Consider the following 10,957-nt stretch of genomic DNA (forward strand, 5'->3'; position numbering starts at 1 on the left):
CAAAGGACAGCTGTCTTGCAGGAGGTGGGGAGGCACGCGACCTAACGTAGACCCCGCGCTGCGTACAAACGGGCTTTCAAAGCCCGCAAACAGCGCCACGCTCCAAACCACCGACAAGTCAACGCTAGGCGTAGAGAAAGTGCGAGGGAATCGGACTTAACAGCAAGGGAGACGGCACGAAACCTGTAATAGGCTTAGTGGTACCTCGCACGACATGGCTACCAACGAACGCGGTACATGGCTGCCCGGAGGCCCACCGACCACAAGCTGCGAGAGACCGGTGGGAAAATTCAGAAATTTCGGTCGTCGAGAGATTAACCAAAAATGACGGCGTGATAGTTACCTTTCGTATCCTGCAGTAACCTACACTTTCCTTTACATGCCGCCATCATTGAAGCAGCACACAAACGCAAACGCATTTCATTTGTCCATAATTGTAATAAAAAAAACTAATCAGTATAACACTAGTTTTTATTATATAAAACGTAAATTAAAAAAATTAAACTATTTCTGCAATTTATAATGACTGACGTTTCTAAAATAAATTAATTGCATTCACCGCGGGACAGGTAAAACAAAAACAAAACAAAACGGTTTGTTGTGATGGCGCTGGTCTCTTGTTTTTATAGTGATCATTTTGTGCTTTAACTTTTATTTTTTTATTTTTACTTTTTTTTTTGTGCGTTCGGCAACGTCTCGTTGTGTTATCTGTTGCCTTCCTTTCGGCGGACAAGCAGCGATGGAAAAACGGGCAAGCACCTCGTCCGACGATGAGGACGCGAATAAAGAGGCGAGGTACTACGTTGGTGCCGCCCAGCACATTCGTGCATGTTCGTTGCGGGCTCACCACTGCGATCGCATGTGCTGGTTTTGCAAACTTGCCCCCCGCACGCACCGTTCGTCTGTGTGTATTTCCCGTCAGAAGCTACGACTTCCTCGTTGTTGCTTTTTCTTTTTTGCTTCTCTATTTTGAGACACACTTGCACGCTTTCTTTGGGACTTGTTTGAGCTTCGGCAGAGATAGGGCCGAGGCTTGTTGCTATTTCCGATCTTAGTCCCCTTCGATAGATTTCTTGTTTTGTTTTTAACCTTGCGCTTGCCTGTATATGTGTGGAACGAACGCTGATCAAACCGGTTCAGCGATCCGTTCAGCCGCTCCTTGCAGCGACAATACCAGCGGAGTCCGCCGATATTTCTCTAGCTTCCAAACGCCTTCTTCCAACAGCTGGGGAGGTTACTGCATACGAGCGCCATTGGCTCTCACCTCCGGTAACTAAACAAATAACTATTTTATATCTATAAAAAAAAAATATATCTTTTTTTTTTTTGTTCATGCGGTCTTGTGTCAGTGCTATAAAGGGTCAATGGCCAGTGGCGCCACAGGGGTATCGAATATGCTTCGACGCACGGTGATGATCACACGACCCCACGCTCGTCGGTCGCGTCCTTGGGAGAGTGAGGAAGCGCGCACAAACAATATGTGCGACCTACTTTGCGTTCAAGGGGTCATCGGGGGACGACGCGCCGACAGAACTAGCAGAACTGTCGATCCGTGCGCTCCGCGGTCCCTTTATTTGCGGAGCGATCGAACGAACGAAGCAAACGAACACAACCGGGAGGGAGGTAGTAACTAACAGCGTGCGCTGTGCCTAGCAGCCGTTCCCCCCCTCCCTGTTGTTTACGCTGCGCTGTCAATCGGGAGGCAAGAGCGCGACGTGGCAGCTCTAATCAAGCGTGACTTCGGCCGTCTGAGTGATAAGTCGGGGGCTTTGGCTCATCCCGTAGGCACGCCATTGAATTACGATCGCGATAGTAGGATCATATATGGGTGTTTTCAGCTTTGCCCAGCCGCAAATATAAATAAAAGGCCTGCCGCTTTTTTTAACAATACTAAAACCGCGGTGGGTGCCGGAGGACACGCCGAACGCAGCAAACTTGGCGTTGCCAGCGGCATACAGGTGCTTCCATCTATCGGTGCATTCGAGAAGCTTTTCCTGCTCCATCCGGCCGCTCTTGAGCGCGTTGTGCAGGGAAGTGTGATCTCGCGTAACAGCTGATTAACGCCCCAACGAATTTAAAATTCAAACCCACTAACGATATTTGTTTGATATGGTATTCATTATGTGTTTTATGTAATATTTAATATTTGCTTTATATAGTATCTATTACTTTTCCTATATAGTATTAGATATTTACTTGTTCTTGATTTTATAGAGAATTTATTTATTTGTTTAATAATTCTTTTAAACGGTTCGCACATTGAGGACCCTTGAAAAAATGGGCAACTAAAAGGAACAAAATTGGTAAAATAAATACATACATGCTTTCTGAACAAACGAGCTTCTAAGGAAATGTGGCTCTAAAATAAAGATAGAAGAAGTAAATAGCGCGGACACCGAGTAAACTTTTTGAGTGTTTTCATCTTAACGCAGGCACGTAAACGGCAAGTTCGGTGGATTTGTTTATGGTTGTCAAGTTGTTGACCCTGGAAAACTGAAGTTTTATATCGACTGTCGGAGTTCGCATAATTCAGTGATGTAGACAGAGGGACCTCTAACCCTTTCACCTTTCCAACTCCCCACTCTAAAAAAAAGGATGAAAAAAAAAAAAAATCTTGATACTCCACTGGCATGTTTCTTCACAGTTTATCGATTTCTCAATCTTCACGACACTTTGAGAATATACTTTATTATTCTGAATGATGCTAAATAAAGATGATGTTTTGAACTAATATATGAGGGGAAAAAAAAAGCATAAAACTGTCGTATTATTTTTTTTTTTTTGCGAAGTTTGACAAGTCTTTTTGGCTGGCCTATTTTAATAATCATGATATATTCGGAAAGCTCAGACCTAGCTATTCTTATTGACTATATAAAAGTTCTATTGTATGTAAAATAGAGCACTCTCACGACTGTTTCGTCGACTTTCTCAAAACGTATTTTTATTTCCTTTATATATTTTTTTTTCTCTACAAATTGCTGAACTGTTTTATCAAGGAACATTTTCGACAGCGCAAACATGTTCAATATGGAAACCTTATTTGCACCTTTGGATTCTAACAGCAGTTCCGGAAAAGCAAGCTGAACAAAAATCATACACGGAACGTGCACGAATTAGATTAAATTCACTGAACTGATTTTCACAACGGATAGCCTTGTGCCATATTCGCATTAGTTCGCGCAATCCTTTTTTGTGTTGTTAGCAGTCTGAACTTATTCTGTTTAGTGGTGGCTCCTCATAACGCGAGGCAGTAAGTTACATCTGGGATTAACAAGAAATTAGATATTACTCCTTCGGTACTTTTTGGTGTTACATTAGAGACTAAAGAGCGCTCTCCTTCACGCTTGGGAATAAACCTCCCCATTTTAGAGCGCAGCTCTTAGGCGCCCGTTGCCGGCTTGAGCGGCGTCGCCGTCGGCGTAACCGCGCGGTGCATTATGAGTAAATTTCCCCGCTAAGTAAAACTACTCTCGCGCTTCTTTAGCAAGCAAATCAGCAAGGGAACGAAGCACCCGCTTATGTTTGTTGGTTTGCTGTACAATGATTGACCCCTACGCACGACACGCTGGCTTGCATGATCGAGTACTCAGTACATCCATCAAAATGCAGTTTATCAAACCGTGATTTGGAAAGACATTTTAATGGGTTTCCTAAATTTGAGCAGTGCCTTCCTAGCGATACGACGCAATGCTAACGCTCTCGGGCTATTTAATCGTCGCTCGCGGAAATACCGGAATTCTGTCATCTCTAAATGAGGAAACAAATAATGGGTCTGCGCTTATCGGGTACGATAAGCAGACCAATTGGCAGAGGCGGATTTATGGGTCAAAAAAGAAAAAAAAAAAGGGGGGGGGGGGGGGGGGGGGGGGGGGGGAGGGAGTCGGCTGAGATATATGACGCTACAGTCCAAACGTTGCCCAGACCTATTTTGTTGCCCCAATATTTGCTAAGTCACCAAGTCCTAAACTTTTGGCTGGTGTATATCAATAATTTTATTTAAAAAAAAAAAAAAAAAAAAAAAACTTGACCTGGTTCCTGCCAAGTGGATGGCAAAACAGCGAAACAAAAGCTGTTTTTTTATCATTATGATAATCCCGGGGAACACAGAATGTATCATGCGTGCGTCATGCGTGCGTTATGATTCATTATGCTTGGTTACCTTTGTGTTGTTTCAAATGGGGGGTCTCAGGTACGACCTACTCATCTACTCCTTGGTATTGTTAGCAGTCTGATTAAGCTTTTATTCAGGACCCGCGACGACGTGAGATCACGTGGGGACCAATGCTTGCTCATTCGGGAGTTTAGCTGTTCTCCCGTTCGCCTTCTCCGCTTGGTGAATCTTACTGATTATGATTACGTATGATTAATTACGACTAAATAGACTTCCGTTTGCTTGGTATGCTTATGCCTTCTATGGGATCTGTATGTTCTATGTTCGTTCGGCACGCGTACGTATTACATAACGGCTGTTAGTTACACTCGAGCGTAAAGCTTTTCGCAAAAATCCACCCCCACCCCCCCAAAAAAAACAACAAAAAAAAAACAACACTGTGTTAAAAAAAAAATCATTTTGATTATAACATTAAGCTTTTGGGCAAACAAGCTGCTCATTTTGTTGTCCCGGTCAACCGGAACAACGAAGTCGGATCTTCGCGATCGTGTTTTCGGCTTGCCTGCAGGTGCAGCCGCGTTCCTGCGCTGCCTGCTCATCCGCCATTCTGTTTTTGTATTTGTTTGTTTCACTATGGATTTATAATAGGGCGGATTGACCAGTTTCTCGATTTGGAACTGCGTTCGGTAGAAGTTGCATCATACTACCCTATATCTACCTACAAGGGAGGCGAGGCGGTTGCTTCGCGACCCGACCACGGGAGGGGGGCGGGCGAAGTGCAGACATATGTGGGTGATTTCAGATAAGATCGACCAAAGGATGGCTAGTCGACATTTTCAAATCAACTGATGTTTTTATATGTTATTGTCTAGTGTCTGGTATGAACGAATCCAAACTTAGTTTTGACTAGAAAAAATACTTGGGGACAGGAAAGATCGTAATGCATGAGGTGGTGGACTGTTGCATTAACGCGCACTGATGGAGGGGGCCCGTTTGAGAGTGAATAACTAAAGCGATAACATTAGGAGAACTCTAATACGTTTTAGGCGCAAACTATGGGTATAGCTTGCTTGTAATATAAAGTAATCATATTTATTTAAAATTTATTTATTTTTCTAAAAATTGACAAACATGCCTGCTCGAACGACAAATGGCAAACTTTGGAGGTCTGTATCTCATGAAATAATTTAATCATTATGATATAATTTGCAGATATTATTCTACTAATATATAGCTAATATTTAAAAAATAACTAAGGTATCTGTGTGATACAATAATTAGGATATATTTAGTCAAACATGGAAAAAAAATCAAACAAAGAAAAATTCTGATGCGAATAAAAAAAAAAACTCCACCCTCGATTTTTTTTTAATTTAGGTGACCTGTTATACTCTATTTCGGCATTCATTTCCATTAAAAACATGTTGCATCATTTTATTGAGAAAGAAGATACAACTCCCCAAAGTAGGGTCCTTTTTCAAAGCCTACACTTAGCAGTGTTTTATACAAGAACTGACTCTGAGTTCCAGTTTCATGAAACCAACACATATCTTTTATATATTTTTATTCAGATGAGGCCAATGATAACTAAAGAAATCGTTCACACACTTAAATTAAGGAGAAACTACTGTGTACAAAGAGGTATCATATTACGGACTAGTGATCCGAGAAAAGATCATGCAGCCATCGGCCACTAGGAACTTTGTTTACTTTATTCTCCTGCGACACTATATGCTATTCCCTCTTCCGCTCTACCTTCATCTCTCTCTCTCTCTCTCATATATATCCCTGATATATATCCAGAACAAAAACATGTTCAAGCATTCCCTTTCTGCGTGGTAGTGTTCTGTGGCTAGCAAAAATCATTTCCTCGCTGAGCTCACGATTATGGCAAAATAGTTGCCGGAAACCGCAGACGACACTCGTCGCTAGTTCTGGCAAAACGGCCGATACAATCTTTTTTTCGCATTTCCCCGCTCGCTGTCAAGGACAAGGGGGTTCGCTTCAACCAGCAAAACATGGCCGCCGACGCCTGTTTACTGAGCAGTCATGCCTGTCGCCATCTCACTCGCTGGCGTCACGGGCGATAATATCAGGCACAAAGGGGCACACCAACCGGCAGCATTATCCCCAAATACTCGAGCCTCGCGTAAATACATAGAGTGTAAACGCTGTCGCCATGTTGTCGTAGTAAGACCGCCCCCCCCCCTCCCCCAACGGGGGACTGCAGTACGCGACGGCGTACTAACACAACGGCGACGATATCGACATCGCGGGCTCCGAATTTTCCCATAGTTCTACTCCACGGGCATTTCTCGAAACGCTTGATATTGTGTACGCCCGCCTGGAAGGATTTCAGGCGCGTAGTTAAGATAAGGCGGTTCTCCGCGGCAAAAGAAAGCAATTTCACAAAAGCTTAAAAGCGGCGGCGACGCGTGTGCGGTGAACGCTTGTAGTTTTGGTGTAGACAGGGTGTGTGTGTTCTCGTTGTTGACACCAGCCGGCGATAAGGCACTGCAGGCGGTAGCTCAGTACAGCAAGGGCTAATCCGAGTGACCATCAACGTAACCCCACCGCCAACCCCTCGCGAACCGGTCGCCGACATGGCTCAGGCTGTGTCATGAACCACGTGGTAGAAGCTCGGGTGCTTTCATATCAGCGCGTGGAGGGACGACAGTGCGATTCCGGAAAGTCTTTTTCGAAGGCCGCTGACCACAATTTTTTGTCTGGAGACTTTCCCTCTTTCTTCCTTTGACGTGGATCAAGCTTTGCCGACAGCCTCAGTTGTGACCTCTCTTTTCAAATGTACGTTTGCAGTGAGTGAGCTCCTCAGCCTCGGACTTGTCACTTGTGCACCCAGTAGTTCTTTCACTTGGCAATTATATGCCATCAGTTGGGGTTTAATTTCTATTATTTATGTATACATTATGAAGACGTCCTGGAGCTCCGAACGAGTGTTTTGTGCAGATTACTTTTGCAAACACAAAAAGACTATACCAAAGCAGCGGAATTTTCGAAGTGTTGGCGAGTTGGACCTAAACTCGTTGAAGCAAATTCTTCCGCCTGACTGTTCCACCAAAGTGAGTGCGACGGACTACCTGTGCTACCATTGCTTCATGCATATCACTAAGGAGATCTCGATGCGAAGCTCAGAGCAGTGCCCTGACATATTTGTGCCAGCTGAAGAAGCAATTGAAGATCTAAATCGCAGCATACTACCTACAGATGTGTCGCCGCTGAGACAACCAAGCGTCGTAAGAAGTCGGGACAGGCCTGCCTATGTCAAGAGAAAGCAGACAGAACTGGAGCAGGTTGCTGTCAAGAATATATGCTCAAGGCTACGTATTGCGTACGACAGGGACGCACCATCGGAGTCGTCCGAACCAACATGCTCCACATGCACTGGGTGGGTGGACAACTTTCGGCAGGCCTTTGAAACCGCCACCTCTCTCCGGGAACGTTGTCAACTGCTTACACTCCTGCCGTCAACACTGACGAAGAATGAGGTTCAAAAGATGATTCCACAGGCCTCAATGTACCTCATCAGTAAATCCCGAAAACTCAAGGAAAAGCACGGCGTGTGGTATGAGCCGGATCCTTACACGAGGTGCAAGGTGAGCCCTGAGAACCTGTCTGCTGCCCTAGAGTACTTCACGAAAGACGCGCTACAATGTTCGCGCCAAAGTCCCAACCAGAAGGACGTCATCTCTGTCATGCTCAACGGAGAGAAAACGTTCGTGCCAAAGCGCTTCATGACACGTTCAATACGAGAGGCCTTCCGTATATACAAAGACAAGCATCCCGATTCCGGCGTTGGGCTAACGAAATTTTATTCGTTGCGCCCTAGATGGGTCCAATGTATTCCACACCAGGAAGTGTGCGTTTGTGTGCGCTGCGCCAATTATTATCTTTGTATTGCCGCTCTAGAGAACGTTACAGGCTCAACATTCAACACTGGTGAAATGAACTCGGCATTTCTGTGCGACCCAGCAACAGAACTGTGCCTTCAAGGAGACTGTGATCACTGCCCAAAAGGCCAGTTTCTTACACTCCAGGAACTTGATATCCCGGAGGATAAAGAGATTGTGCTTGCAACATGGGAGTCCGGCGACCTTGTGAAAAAAACTTTGGAACCTGAGACTTTCCTAAAAGTCATCCAAGTGACGGTTGGAAGTTGGTTACTTCACAACCATATCCGGCAAACGCAAGGTAAAGCGATCTACGATGAAAAACAGTGCATGCAACGCGGGAGCATTGTCTTTCATTTTGACTTTGCTGAAAACTGGACCATCGTGCTTCCTGACGAAGTGCAAGCATATCACTGGAAAAAAAAACAAGTTTCGATATTTACATGTGTAGTGACGACAAGAAAATCTGCAAACAGCTTTGCCATCATCAGTGAGGACCTGCGTCACGACGCCGCTCACGCTTGCTTGGCTCTAGAAAAAGTGAAGGAGTGGGTTGAAGACAACGTTGCGGTATACTCGTACGTGACGTACGTAAGTGACGGCGCCGCCAGTCATTTCAAGAATCGCTACCAGCTTCACCAATTTGCAAAGGACGATTGCCCACAAGCCCAGTGGTTATTTTCTGCATCTGGACATGGGAAAAATGCATGTGACGGAGTTGGCGGACTCGTGAAGCACCAGGCCACGCTGAACAACCTGAGAGAACGTTCAGTAAGCGCAATTCAGACGGCCAGGACAATGGTGAGCGTTCTATCAAAGAAACTGAAAGGCGTGCATCTTGTATATCTGGACGAAAATGAGGTTGTTCGGTATCGTGAACAAAAAAAAAGAAGAGTGGCTGACGGTGCGCGCCTTCCCTGGCATTCAGTCTTGGCACGCGTGGCGGCTCAGCAAGTCATCAACAGAAGGGACCTGTGACGTATATGTAGCACGGACAGTCGGATCTGCTTGAAAGCAACTTTATTAAATGGGTACAGCGAGGAAAACCTTAGCGTAAAGTGCCGAATTTGATTTCCCAAGGACTGCTCATTTTGAATGCAGGGACATCTTATTTATCACATTTTTCTTCACGGGGTATTTAACCTACTGTTTTTGTTGGTGGTTACTAATAATTTTTATCTGATCACTATAAAAAAAAATCCCAAAATGTTATCCTCGAGCAGGATAAAATATATCGGCTTGCCACGATTCATTCATACACCGAGAGCATCGAAGCTGCTCCAGTTAGGCACTATGGCATCCGTCACCTGAAATTGTTTGTAATCGTAAATACACAGCCAACCTAAATATCTTACTATTATATCTTTGTTTTTGTGTGTGGAAGTAAAGTTATTTATTTTACTCTACATGTAAAATATACCGGATGGTACAACTTCACACTGCATCATCTTTTCTCAAATCATTAGTCTCTAATATGATGCCACTTCGTACGCTTATGTAAAATGCTGTATATAGTTTCCCCTCCCTTTTACTGTGTGACCGATCGCTCTTTTTATCAATGACCTCATCTGAATAAATGTATATAAAAGATTTGTGCAAGTTTCATGAAACTGGAACTCAGAGTCACTTCTTGTATAGGACACTGCTAAGTGTACGCCTTGAAAAAGGACCCTACTTTGGGGAGTTGTTTCTTCTTTCACAGTGCAATGATGCAACATGTTTTTAATAGAAATGAATGCCGAAATAGAGTATAACAGGGTACCCAAATTTTAAAAAAAATCGAAGGTGGTGCTTTTTTTTTTTGATTCGCATTGGAATTTTTCTTTGTTTGATTTTTTTCCCATGTTTGCCTAAATATATTGTAACTATTGTGTCACTCAGATACCTTATTTATTTTTTCAATAATAGCCATATATTAGTAAAATAATGTCTGCAAGTTATGTAATAATGATTAAATTATTTCATGAGATACAGATTTCCAAAATTTGCCATTTGTCGTTCGAGCAGGCATGTTTGGCAATTTTTAGAAAACTAAATAAATTTTTAATAAATATTATTACTTTATATTACAAGCAAGTGGTACCCATAGTTTGTTTGTAAAAAGTTTTAAAATTCTCCTAATTTTATTGTTCTAATTATTCACTTTCAAACTTGCCCCCTCCATCAGTGCGCGTTATTGCAACTGTCCACCTCTCCCTGCCTTACGATTTTTCTTGTCTCCAAATTTTTTTTCTGGTCAAAACTAAGTGTGGATTCGTTTATACCAGACACTAGACAATGTCATATAAAAACATCAGTTGATTTAAAAATGTCGACCAGCCACCCTTTGGTCGATCTTATCTGAAATCACCCATGTTCCGATAAGAAACCGAAACCTACGCATCCAAACTGAGCGTCTTTTCAGAACGCCGTAAACTAAAAAGAGTTGATGAATGGTTTTCTATGATGCTTAGCAAGTTTCTCAGTGGAACCATATGTTTATTTTCACTAATTAAAATATTGATTAGTAAATTTTAGCTAATTATCTTGCTAATATTTTTTCTTTGTGTGTGTGTGTGTGTCTGTGTGTGTGTGTTCCTTTTCTTTTGCAATTCTTGACGTCCGCCAAGGATGATCATTTGTTTTCGGAAAAATGGTTTCTTTTTTTTTTTTTTTTTTTTGTCTCGACAGCATAATTTTAGAGATTTTTGTCAGCTTTCACAGAAACGCCCTGCATTACTTTGTTTGCTGGCTATTTATTTGGGCATTGATGGGAAATCACGTAAAGGAGTTCCTTCCGCCCAAACTGACATGACAAGGTATGTTCTGAAACCTCTTTGCATTAAAAACTGTCTCTTAATGTGTACTTGCTTATTTTGCTTTTTGCTCTCAGGCGGGCAGTGTTTGGCTAACATATGTTGAAGTGCTTCTTGAAATGTTTTCATCAGTCTGTTCACTT

Source organism: Ixodes scapularis, unplaced genomic scaffold (assembly GCF_016920785.2).
Source record: "Ixodes scapularis isolate PalLabHiFi unplaced genomic scaffold, ASM1692078v2 PGA_scaffold1__304_contigs__length_218370807, whole genome shotgun sequence".
Classification (NCBI taxonomy): domain Eukaryota; kingdom Metazoa; phylum Arthropoda; class Arachnida; order Ixodida; family Ixodidae; genus Ixodes; species Ixodes scapularis.